This window comes from Parasteatoda tepidariorum, chromosome 2 (assembly GCF_982258835.1).
Source record: "Parasteatoda tepidariorum strain Cologne lab strain chromosome 2, Ptep-v5.0, whole genome shotgun sequence".
NCBI lineage: Eukaryota > Metazoa > Arthropoda > Arachnida > Araneae > Theridiidae > Parasteatoda > Parasteatoda tepidariorum.
This window is the reverse complement of record NC_141756.1, coordinates 122,639,042-122,652,035: the sequence shown is the minus strand read 5'-3', so window position 1 is coordinate 122,652,035 and position 12,994 is coordinate 122,639,042. Positions and strand designations below refer to the sequence as shown.

The following is a 12,994-nucleotide window of genomic DNA, read 5'->3' as shown; positions in this document are numbered from 1 at the left end:
TCAGAAACTGGTAAAAAAAAATCAGAAACTTGGTATATTTCAAATTAGAAGCAGGTTCAATGCTAAAAATAAATAAATACTGAATTGTTCACATAATTTATTTTTTTTAGTTTTATTATTATTGCTTGATTTGATATGGAATCACTCAATTTTGTTCATAATTTTGCATGAAATAAGAATGAAAAGCAATAAGATATTTTTTCACCATTTTAGTTACAGAAAGAGACTATTTTAAAACAAATTATGTGACTATTTCGCCATGATATTTTGAATCTGTTTCATATACTTTTTTTTAATTTCTTACTTTTCAAGCATTAGCTTCACCCATATGTTATAAATTTGTTAAAACTGTTCCTGAAATTATAATGATGATATTTAATTTATAATTTTAGATGCCGTTTCAATTAGAAGTATATTAAAATTGAGTTTTTTTATTATTTTTTATTTGTTTTTTAAATTCATCTCAAATTAGATATTTATTTTTTTGTAAATAAATGGAACATGCTCCTTTGCAGATGCCACGATCATATTGTGTACCTGGGTACCGTTCTAGTTACGAAGGAGAAGCATATAGAAATATCACTAGTTTCCCAAAAGATTTAGAATGAAGGAATCAATGGGAGAATCTCTCTCATCAAAAAGACTTTCAAGCTACTGATTCTACAGTTATCTGTTTTAAGTACTTTGAAGAACGCTTTATTGAAAGAGAAGATAAAGGTACGAGCAGATGGTTCGATACTTGTTGTACCTCGAAAGAGCACAGACTTAACTTCTGATGCATTCCCCTCTATTCTCCCAAATTTACCTCATCATTACTTAACCAAGGAACTAAGGCTCCCAAAAAAAAGCACCAGAAGAAAGATTTATTGCTCTTGAAAAAAGAAGGTAAGAAGAATTTAAGCAATGGTCTGCTGATGAAAAAATTAAAGATTATGAAGATTTTATATAAAATTTTGAAAAGAAGCTGCCAGACCAGTGAATTGTCATTCATAAAAAAGATAATATTTTCATTTTTATTTATGAGTATTCCATGCATTTTTTAGTATAGTACAAAAATCTTTATTTTTGTACAGTTTATCAGCATTATTGTGAATAAAAACTTTTCCAATCTTTAGTATCTTTGTATGGGTTTAATTTTAAGAATATTTACTTCATATGGTTTATAGTTTGAGCAGGAAAAGATTACATTATGTATTCAGGGGTCTGCCCAGACATTTTGTGAAAGATCCTTTTTTTGTGAAATTGTGAAAATATTACTCACATTCCTTCAACCAGGGTCCGCTTTTATGAATTTGTGCAAATAGGGTCTGGTTGTTGCAACAAACTTTTTCAAGGAGTTTTTAAATTGTAAATAGATATAAGATTATGCTCGGCACTGTAAAATTATGATAAAAAAAATAAATTTTCAAAAATAAACAGCAATTGCTGCTTCTAATTTAGAGATGCAACATTTGGTATTTAGCTTATACTGTTGAACGCAGAATATTAATTTCGGACGAATAATGGAAGAATCGTCTGCCGAAGACAAAACTTAATTCGTTTACATCCATCTTTCTTGTTTTCTGCCCTGGGAAGAGTTTATGCGATTAACAAAATAATAATGAGGATAAACAAATTTGTGAAGGGTCCGATTAAATGAAAAATCATTTTGTGAAGGGTCCGTTTTTATGAAAAGAAATTTTGTGAAGTGTCCGTTAACGGACCCAAATTTCTTCTAAACAGACCCCTGGTATTAAGGTATCTGATCACCTTTTTTCCGTGAAATTTAATCAAAATATCAATTTTTAGGTTTTGATAATTTCATATAAAACAAACGTTTATCTTTCTAAATCCGTTTTAATTTTGTCTCTATGTACAGTAGAACTTAAGTTATAGCATTTTTTGCAAAGCTCTGTCACGAAATATTGAAACCGGAAGTTGTTTTCTCTCAAGCGGAAGTCGAAGTTTTACCCCTTTTGGTTTCAGTTTCTGTTTGAAATTATCGTAAATGACGTATTATTGAATAGACTTGATTTAAAATGAATTTTATTATTATGTATTTGGAATGGCAACAAATTTAGAGACTATTTTGAAACTTTGATCTGACAACAAAGTCAATAATCAGATCTTTGTTTATTTTTAAACTTGCGATAGCGTTTTGAATTAGTTACCTTTCAATTGCTTTTATTTTTGATAATTTCTTGTTAATTTTTATTTTATTTTTGTGTTATTTAGTTTTATTATCGTTATATTTGTTTTATTGCCGTTATTTCTTGTTATTACTTTCCAATTATGGAAAAATCTATCGCCAGGAAACGAAAACGTCGCTTCCAAGGAAATCAGTTTTCAGCACAACAGTTGCAAACAAATCTTGAAACGTCTGTAAGTTTTACAAAAAAAATGAGCATTTGGATGTTTCTGATGTTCTGATAATCAAATTCTACATAATATAACCCAGTGCATGAATGCATATTCTTTCCATGCTTATACACAACACCGTTGGACAAAACCATTTTCTGTCAAATTTTTAATTACTGCAGCATAAATATTTTTATTTACATGAATATTTCCAATGCATGAATTTCAATTTTTTATTTCATTCTTTTTTCTTGAAATTAATATACGCGCATATAACATTGAATATCCTTAGGTATAATCATAGTTATAATGAGAAATGTTTTTCAATTTGTTTTTGCATTTCACTTTATCAAAGTGGCTTAGAACTTTTTTTGAATGTGTTTTCATCGTTTTTATTTTCATAGTAAAATACAGTTACTCAATAACTTTTTACAATTATTAATTTTTCAATGCACTCAAAAAGAATTTTAAAAAAGAAAAAACCATGTATAAATCAATGTAAAAGCATTTTTATGAATTATCGAAGGAAATAATTTAATATTTTATACAATTATCAAGGAAAAATCTTAACGCTCAGATTTTCAAACACTAAAAAATTTTCTTTTTAAATGTTTCACCATAGTTCAGTTCTTGATTTAGTGTTTGAAAATCATTTCAAGCACAAATGATATTAAAAAACATTGATGTGCTTTGAAGTCATTCTGTAAAGTCAACGTATCTCAAATTTTGTAAATTTCTTCCATCTCTTACTCAAAATTAAAATATTGCATAAAATTTTAAAAAAAAGTAAATTTTTACAAAATTTCTATTATTTTGGACAATAAAAATGTTATTATTTGGATAATCAGGCAGTTTAATCTAATATTTTACAATTATATATTAATAAAGTTCAAGTATAATGTTATTTTGTGTTTTTCTCAAAATGCATTTTTCCGATTTTTCAACCATCGCAAAACACAAAATCTCAAAAACTTTTCATTAGATTTTCCTCAAATTTTTTTTGTGCATTCGTATTAAATGGTTCTAGGGAATGAACCTTGCTTTTGGATCTAAATTGATTTTCTCACATTTTGTAGGAGTTATCTTGAAAAAAAAGTTTCTGATTTGTAGCATTTTTACCCGTTACTTTATTAAAATGGTTGCTAATTTTTAAAATATTGAATTACAGAACTATAAGTGGTTCATTCCAGGCAGCAGTGGTTTCTAATTCTCTAACACTTTACAGAATTGGAAAATATCAATTTGTTTTGGACTTACCATGTTTTGCATATACATCAAATTTTGACACTTTTTATGCACTTTTTGACTCATAAAATAAAAAATTCAAACTAAAATAATAATTTTTGCTGTTTATTTTAAGTTTAAATAGCTCCTGCAATAAATAAACCATAAAAAGTATAAGTCAATCAAATATTTCAAAATTTTTGATTGAAAAATTTTTGAATTCAAAATTTTGATTTTTGATTGAAATTCTTTACATATTAATGATGTGGAAAGAAAGTAAAGCAATATAATTTTCTGCGTAAAAATTGAATCATAAAATAATGTAATCTTTTGTTGCATTATTTACATATTTTTTTTTTAAAAAAAATTCTTCAGTTTAAAGTGGATTATGAAAAATATAAAATTTTCAATCAACAGATATAAATTATAAATGGATAACAGTAAAAAATATTCAATAGCTTTATTTTCCTAAAAACGATTAATATGTTTTAAGGACTGTATCATAAGAATGTTAAATAATGAAGTGAAGTTCAATTAAATTATCACTTTCAATTAAGATCTTAAACAAACTATTCTGACATGCAAGGGAGACTTAAAATTATTAATCTGAAGAAAAGAAAAAGCAAGACATTCTTTTCTAACATGTTACCCACTTGCTCGTGACGTCACAATTCTTACTTAAAGGCTTGTTCACCCTATCTAAGAGTTATTGGTTAGCTCCATCAAAATGTCCTCCACAAGGGCACACCCAATGGAAAAAGCACCCGGGGTTTTAAGAAAGGAAAATCGAAAATAAGCACATTTAAGCACTTCCTGAAAAAGCTAAGCACCATGCTGGTAAGATCCCCAAAGAATGAAAGTTGAGGATATACAAGAATCAAGTAAGTGTTAAAGTTATGTTTGAGGGTATTTTTTTTTTCTGGAGAAAATTTTGAAAATATAGTCAAAACAGAAAATCGGTACTTACCATACTAAAAATGAAGTGCATTTTTCACAAAGTTCAGTCTCCCAACCCTTATTAGTAAATTCAAATAATATTCTCAAGAAGTCTCACACATAAATAAAGGGCGGGTACATCAAAGCACACTCCAGTTCACTAGAAAAGAGGAAATTAAAGAATAAATATAAATATAAAAACAGATATGAAAAATCAGAGAATTTAAATAACACAGTCAATACTCAATATCGTAGTTTGAGCAGAAATGATTGTTATAATGTGAGGTTGCTGTATCATGAATGCAAACGAATACTGTCATAGCCAAAAAAAAATATTTGGGGGGGGGGATATATTTATCGACCATGTCAGCCTTCATTTTTGGAAAGGAACATGTCTTACATACTAGTGAATTGTAAATGTAATTTTGTAGCGGTAGACACACTACAGTACTCCCCCCCCAGAATTATAGCTGTGACAGAATTCGATGAACGGATACCACTGGTTGATTCATTGCTGTTTTGAGAGAAGTCGGGAGAGCTGTATTAAGATCACCCCACTTTTTAGGGCTGATAGCGAGAGTTGTATTAAGTTCACGATCATGGTCGCTCCTGTGTTGCCTTCAGCAGTAGAGTGAATACGTTGTGTGTGATCGAGACTGAGTAGCAACAGCTCGAGGTGGATATTGTAACAGTCACAAGTAGCAAGTCAACTGTGGACCATCCATCGAAGTAGGCGTGTTCAAATCGAAGTGGGAATTTCCTGTCCAAGCAGGCATGTTCACATCACGTCCGAGTCCTCAATGTGGGGATATATTTATCGATGATGTCAACCTTCATCTATGAAGAGGTACCCCAACGTAGAACCGAGTTAACATGTCTTATTTACTAGTGAGTAGGAATTGTAATATTGTAGTGGTAGACGCACTACATTTCACTTTTATCATATTTTAGAAGCAGAAATATTTAGTACTAAAGCAACTTTTTCTTTTCATTAATATATCATAAAAGTGACAGTTAAAATAATACTTATATATGCTCTATAATACCTTAATATGCTCTGTCATGGCTGCTATTTTGGATAATTGACATTTCACCAAGTTAACTGAAAAGGCCAGATGTTTTAACCTCAAACGAAACCATACAATTGGTCTGACATAGCACGAAAAGAGTGAATAAAATGTTTATATAAGAAAAGTATTATTGATAAATTTATTGTATCCTTTAAAAACAACCAAATGAGAGTGCAAGAATCTCACCGAACCCAGCTCAGTCGACGCACATGCGGACTCGCAAGTATTTTATCAAACATGTAAAAGGATTGACGCTTTTACAAGCCATGGACCAATGGTACGCCGAAATGTAATGCGGTTAAATGAATTGTGAAAACGCTGAATAGAACAATGTGGAAAGCACGCATACGTGGTGAAAATCGACAAAGGTCGTTGAAAAAAAGAATAACGAAAATAAGCACCTTTAAGCACTTTTTTAAAAACGATACACACCATGTAACATATTTCTGAATAAACATATATTATATAAGCTTATATTATATATAATACTAGTGGGCTGCGCCCCCTGCTCGCTAACGCTCGCCAACCCCCGAAAATTGCTACGCAATCTTATATGGTTTGCTTCGCGTACCAAGATCGCTTCGCTCGCTACTAACTTATAGGTACATTGCAAATGCACAAAATTCTAAGAATTCAAATCCATGTAAAAAAATTACATCTTTTTAGTAAATACTAAGTCATTAAAATAAATTTGAATTCAAATAAATGACATGTAATTCGTTAAACCTATTAGAAATGTGCTATAGTATAATTCGTGATATAAATCAAAATTCGTCATATATAAATTCGCGAAAAAAAGCGCTTTCGACAAAATACTAAAATAGAGATCTATCGACAAAGACTACTCACTTCGGGCTAGCTTAATAGTGTGAGATTGCCGCAGCTGATGCTCTCTGGTTATTTCAGTTTCCGTTTTTAAAAGCGCTATATGTTGAGTCACCTCAGATAGATTTGGCATGTGACATTTTTAGCGGCAATCATGGATCGATTCGCCGTGTAACAGAAATAGTAACGTAAACAAAACAAAGCAAACGTTGCCACCGGCGGAAAAGAAATACAGCCAAAATTTGGGAGCCACGTAAGAGAATTATATATATTAGATATTTAGATCTATTGGTAAAAAGAAGTGATTTTTCTAATGGCTATATCACACGAGAGAAAATATGTGCAACTGCAAGTGTAAGTGCAACTGTAAGTGAAATTTCTCCAAACATTGCTCGTGTGATATAGAAATTACGGTTGCACGAAATATCTGCAACCATTCAGGTAATTTCTTTCATGAACCAATCAGATCGTTTGCTTTTTATGACGTTTCAATTTTATGTGATGACATATACAAATGTAAATAAAAATGGCGGCGACGTTAGGAAGAGGATGATCGGATGAAATTTTTTTATAGATGAGACGGAACAAGTTTTTAGTTTAATAATAACATTTCCTTTAAAATGAAAGCATTAAAAATACTTTCGCACTATGAGATGACCATCTCAATGCAGTTGATGTACTACCATAACAGGAACCTGCACACGATTTTAGTATCGGTGAGTATAGTACATTATTTTTGCGATAAATTTTCTTTTAAAATATTTATTTATTTTAAGCTAATAAAATTAAAACTTATTATAATTTGTTCCGATCAAAGTTTTAATTACTTTAAATAGAAATGATTTCTATTTTTATATATGTAAAGATTTATACTGGCGAAAAGCTTTACTTTGAAATATTCGCCAAGCAACTCGCCAAACTTTTTTCAGTATTATAACATAAAATATAATAATGATTATATTTCTTTATTTTTAAATTTTAATCTTTGTTTCTGTTGATTGTAAAAGCATGTGTCCGATTATTTGAAAATTTTATAGTTATTAGTGAAATAATTATTTTATTCTTCCCTAAGAATTCTTTTAATTTTTGAAAATCTCATTTTAAAACAAGTTAGAAAATATGTGTGGTAAATATTTACCTTGTTTCTCACAAAGTTTCCCCATTTTCCAGTAATTATTGAAAAGTATTACAAGAAAGGTAGTATATTATATATAAAAAGTAATTATTAAAAATGCAAATTCCCAATCTCCTTGTCTGTTTCTACATTCCCTTCTATTTTTTTTTGTGTATGATGATTTGCATAATATTTTGTTTATAATTATTCAAAGTTAACTAATGATACTTTACTTTTTATTTATACTTCACATTTATCTCTTGATACTTAGCTTTTCTATAATGACAGTAAGTATGTAAGTGTACCTTACTAATTTTTCAATATACTTACATTTTTAAGAGCCTTCGTTTATAAATACAATTTATTTTTCTTGAAACAAATTTCAATCCAAACATAAGAACTACAAAACTAAACACACCTGCCATCTTTCATTAGTGTATAGAATAATCTTAGAACTATAATCAAAATATCTGTCAAACTTAAAATAAGTTTAAAAGGGATACCTAAGGACTTAAATGATTTCAAATTAATGGCATTTAATCTTCCTTATTCTAATAATGTGTTGGTAAAATTTTATCATGAAAGTGATTTCTTTCTTTTATTTCAGATATTTCGTATAATCCTGTAAGGTTTGTCTGGTAAAGAAGGAAAAAGATGTAATACTGTTTTTATGGAAGAAATTAAAAAATAAGAAATAAAAATGAATAATGTTCTAAATGTTTCACTTGACAATAAATGTTTTATTTTTTAAATTGATTCTTGTATTATTTAAAATGCAAAACAAAACACGTAAAAGGCTATAACAAAATAATATGATACATAAAAAGTATGTTCTTAATAAAATATTGTTTTTTTCTTAGTTATTAATAAATTTTAATCTATATACTGTATATTACAATAAATTTGTCCCAAAATAAATCCTATAATTTTTAATTAAATTATCTTATACCAATAATGAATGTTTTAAATTTTACAATAATAAAATGTAAGTATGACATTGAAAATCCTCTTATATTTAAAAGCAATTTTACTAAGAAAGTGGAAAAAAATTATTTTCATAAAAGTGATATTCCTGAAATGCAATGTGTAAGTGAATAAAATTGATGATCCCTTCATGTAATGTAAATTAATTTGATGAAAATAAAATTCTGAGATATTGTAGTATAGACAAGTCTGACATTATTTATTATGTATTTTTTAGACTCAATTTAAAAAATAGAATTGATTTGATAGATCTAATAGTTTTGATGTTATAAATATTTTATGAGTGAAAGGTAATTCAAAAATTTTATATTTCATACATTAAACCATCATTTCTTCTACAGAATTATTTCAAAGGACTATGTTTTTGAATTAAGCTTAAAAAATAAATTTGAAGAAATGCCTTACTTGATTAGATAGCAATGTCAGTTGCATAAAGTGGTATAAGTCATAAAATTGTCCTTTCTACACATGAAACTTTTTATAAATTTTCGAATTGTTAAACTATTAAATCAGACAGCTTGTTTTTATTCTCATTCGATTTAGTGTTTACATAGATAATGATACCGCACTTGCCTAGCTAGCACGTTACATAGTAAATATATATAAATAAACTATGCTTTTACAGGGTGCGGAGCCAAATCTTTCAACAAAAAATAAGCAACTTTTAAGAACATTTTAGGCACTCAAAAAATATTTTAAAGCTCTAGGTAAATTGACAAAATGCAAAATAATTCTTAGACTTTACATGATCATGATAAAATAACTAGAATTTGACAAAGAACTGTTTTCTTGATTATATTAGCCATTAAAAAATGATCAAGAGATTTTTCGGTTCGATTTCAGAGGGTGGAAAATAAAGCCTGAAATTGAGAATATCTTGCAAAATACAGCATGAGAGAGCAAGAATCTCACCAAACCCAGCTCACTAGACGCACATGCGGACTCGCAAGTATTTCACCAAACCTGTAAAATGATTGGCGCTTTCATACGCTATGGACTGACGGTACGCTGAAATTGATCATGGTTGAATGAATTCTGCTGTTGTTAATTTACGTCGCACTAGAGTTGCACAATGGGCTATTGGCGACGGTCTGGGAAACATCCCGGAGGATGATCCGAAGACATGCCATCACAATTTTGATCCTATGCGGAGGGGATGGCACCCCCGCCTCGGTAGCCCGACGACCTGCGAACGAAGTTGAGCACTTTGCGGTAGCACAGTTTAACGAGGACCCATACCGCACACCCTCGGTCCCTACGCAGACTGATCCAAGTGGTCACCCACCCGCACACTGACCATAGCCAGTGATGCTTGACTTCGGTGATCTGCTGGGAACCGTGTCTTAACGATCAGTCCAGTGCGGGACGAATGAATTCTGAAAACGTGAAATAGAAAAATGTGAAAAGTACGTTTTTACATAATATGTGGCGAAAATCGACATTCCCTTTCATAAATCTCATTTTCGAAAAAGGAAAATAAGGCACTTTTTAAAAACACTTATTAAGAAAAGCACCTTTAAGGGCCTTTAAAAAATGAAAATCAAAAATAAGCACCTTTAAGCACTTTTTAAAAACGCTACGCACCATGTTCTATACCTTAGTCACTCAAATCAAGATGAAAAAAATCGTCAAAATTCTAGATAGTATTTAAGTCCATCCCCCTTTCACCCCCTTATCCTTTTAGGGACACAACATGAAATTCATTGATATCTTAATATCATTTTATATTATGAGGTAGAAATCATAATCCTTTTTATACTATGCTAACTAAACTACTAACTCAGTGGCGCGACAGCCCATTAAGAGGGCCAAGGCCGACTGTGCCCATCTCAGTTTTCTTGACCTTGGGCTCTGGGGTGCAGCCGAACGCGGAACCCCCAGTGTTAGTTCCCAAGCATGCTTGGTACTCATTTTATCGACCCACTGAAGGGATGAAAGGCTGAGTGAACCTTGCCCGGCCCGAGGATCGAACCAGGGACCTGTGGCACGACAGCGCGAAGCGCTACCGCTCAGCCACCGGGCGTCTTATACTATGCTACTTCACTTAAAAAGCACTTTTTAAAAATGCTACGCACCATGTTTTATACATTAGTCACTCAAATCAACGTAAAAAAATCTTCAAAATTCTAGATAGTATTTAAGTCCATCCCCCTTTCACCCCCTTATCCTTTTAGGGACACAACATGAAATTCATTGATATCTTAATATCATTTTATATTATGAGGTAGAAATCATAATCCTTTTTATACTATGCTAACTAAACTACTAACTCAGTGGCGCGACAGCCCACTAAGAGGGCCAAGGCCGACTGTGCCCATCTCAGTTTTCTTGACCTTGGGCTCTGGGGTGCAGGAGCATATGTTCCGGTCAGGTGGTCAGCCGAACGCGGAACCCCCAGTGTTAGTTCCCAAGCATGCTTGGTACTCATTTTATCGACCCACTGAAGGGATGAAAGGCTGAGTGAACCTTGCCCGGCCCGAGGATCGAACCAGGGACCTGTGGCACGACAGCGCGAAGCGCTACCGCTCAGCCACCGGGCGTCTTATACTATGCTACTTCACTTAAAAAGCACTTTTTAAAAATGCTACGCACCATGTTTTATACATTAGTCACTCAAATCAACGTAAAAAAATCTTCAAAATTCTAGATAGTATTTAAGTCCATCCCCCTTTCACCCCCTTATCTTTTCAGGGACGCAGCATGAAATTCAATGATATCTTAATATTATCTCATATTATGAGGTTGAAATCATAATCCTTTTTATACTATGCTACTTCACTAATGGGGAAATAAAGTTTTCAGAATTTTAATTTGCTGCTGAAGAAAAGATTTAACACAAATACAAATGTAAAAAATTAAATCAAAATCAATCAATATTCTACAGCATCTTTACGAACATCGTTGAGAAACTATGATATAATAGAATCATATGATAAAATTAAATATGAGCCAAAAGTAAAGATAAATAACAAAATATGTTAACCCAATTACATGCAACCGTTCAGGCAATTAAGCAACCCTTTCGGCAACTCCGAACGGAGGAATTTCACTTACAGTTGCACTTACACTTGCAGTTGCACATATTTTTCTCTCGTGTGATAGAGGCATAAGTAGTCATTTTTTTAAAATAACATTTATATTGTTATAACGTTATATTGTTGAAACAAATTTGATGAGTTCACATACTTAATTTAATATTTTCGCTTACCAAACGGAAGGATAGATTAACAACTTGTTTGTTGTTGCCTGCATCTCATTGCGCATGTAGCTGATCGTTAAGTTCTAAATCATTTAACAGATCTCTTTAACTGTAATTTATAACAGTATATTAATGTTATTTGCTCAAAAATAATAATTGTTAGACCACCTTTCTAAATAACTTTATCTTAAAATGTAAGGCAGATTTACATTATAATACTAATAAGAAAACAGCAATTCTCTTAGTTTTAAACTCTTGAATTAAAAGCGTAATAATAGCAGTACAGGAAAATAACTTTAAGTTAGGGATTCAAAAATATTTAAAGAAAAGCATGACTTTTATTAATTTTATGCTGACTACAACCAAAACAATAAAGAGACGAATGAGGAAAAACTGGATCACACCACGTGATTTTCTGGCCAATAAAAATGCACTGACAACAATGGAAAACTGCGACACCATCATTAGAATTTTATAGTAAGAAATATTTGTCAACAAATATTATTTCCATTAAAGCACTGAGCCGGAGCAAAATAACCCATTGGAACTTGTCCGTCACTGCAATATGACTTTCTCTTTATCATTTCTAGTTAGCAACTCAAGAATATTTTGAAGAATAGAAGCAACTCAAGAATATTTTGAAGTTGAACATCACCAATGTAACCATTTAGATTATGGTAATTCGTTATAGGACGTCATTTTATGATTCCTCAATTTTATTCCATCAATTCTCAGCTTTCTATCACGATCAAGTTCGCATATCTTTCTTATTTTTTATTGATTCATTAATTCAACTATATTTAAAACAAAGTATTAAATGTTGGACTTAAATAATATTTTTATAATGTAATGCAAATTAGAAAATAATATTTAATTTTTTTTTGTCAAAGATGTTAAATAAACAATATTTAATTGGACAAAAAAGTTAATCACACTTATGATAATTTTTGTAATAATTTGGTAAATAAAGTGTTAAGTACAGGCAAAGTTAGATACAAACACGGCATGCAACAAGAAATTCGCTATTACGACAAATTTTCAGGTTACTAACAAAATTTTGTCATTGAAGATCTAAAAAACAATTACAGGGGTCTGTCCAGACATTTTATGAAAGGTTCGTTTTTGTAAAATTGTGAAAAAAATCACACGTAATTTGTGAATATAAAAAAAAACCTTAAATCACATTCTTTCAACCAGGATCCTGCTTTTATGAATTTGTGCAAATAGGGTCCTGTTTTTGCGAAAAACTTTTTCAAGGAGTTTTTAAATTGTAAATAGATACAAAATTATGCTCAGCACTGTAAA

General features: G+C 30.6%; 2 long non-coding RNA genes across 2 annotated transcripts in view; one reads left to right on the top strand and one right to left on the bottom strand.

Moving 5' to 3' along the window:
- LOC122270877 (uncharacterized) overlaps positions 1-12,994 on the bottom strand; it is a 112,775-nt gene that overhangs the window by 61,988 nt on the left and 37,793 nt on the right. The window contains exon 5 of the long non-coding RNA XR_015431784.1: positions 4,529-4,657. This is a non-coding gene — a long non-coding RNA (uncharacterized LOC122270877). The remainder of the gene's footprint in view (positions 1-4,528; positions 4,658-12,994) is intronic.
- On the top strand, positions 6,214-8,258 carry LOC147816138 (uncharacterized). Its single transcript, XR_015431785.1, has 2 exons — positions 6,214-7,108; positions 8,114-8,258. It is a non-coding gene; the product is annotated as an uncharacterized LOC147816138 (long non-coding RNA).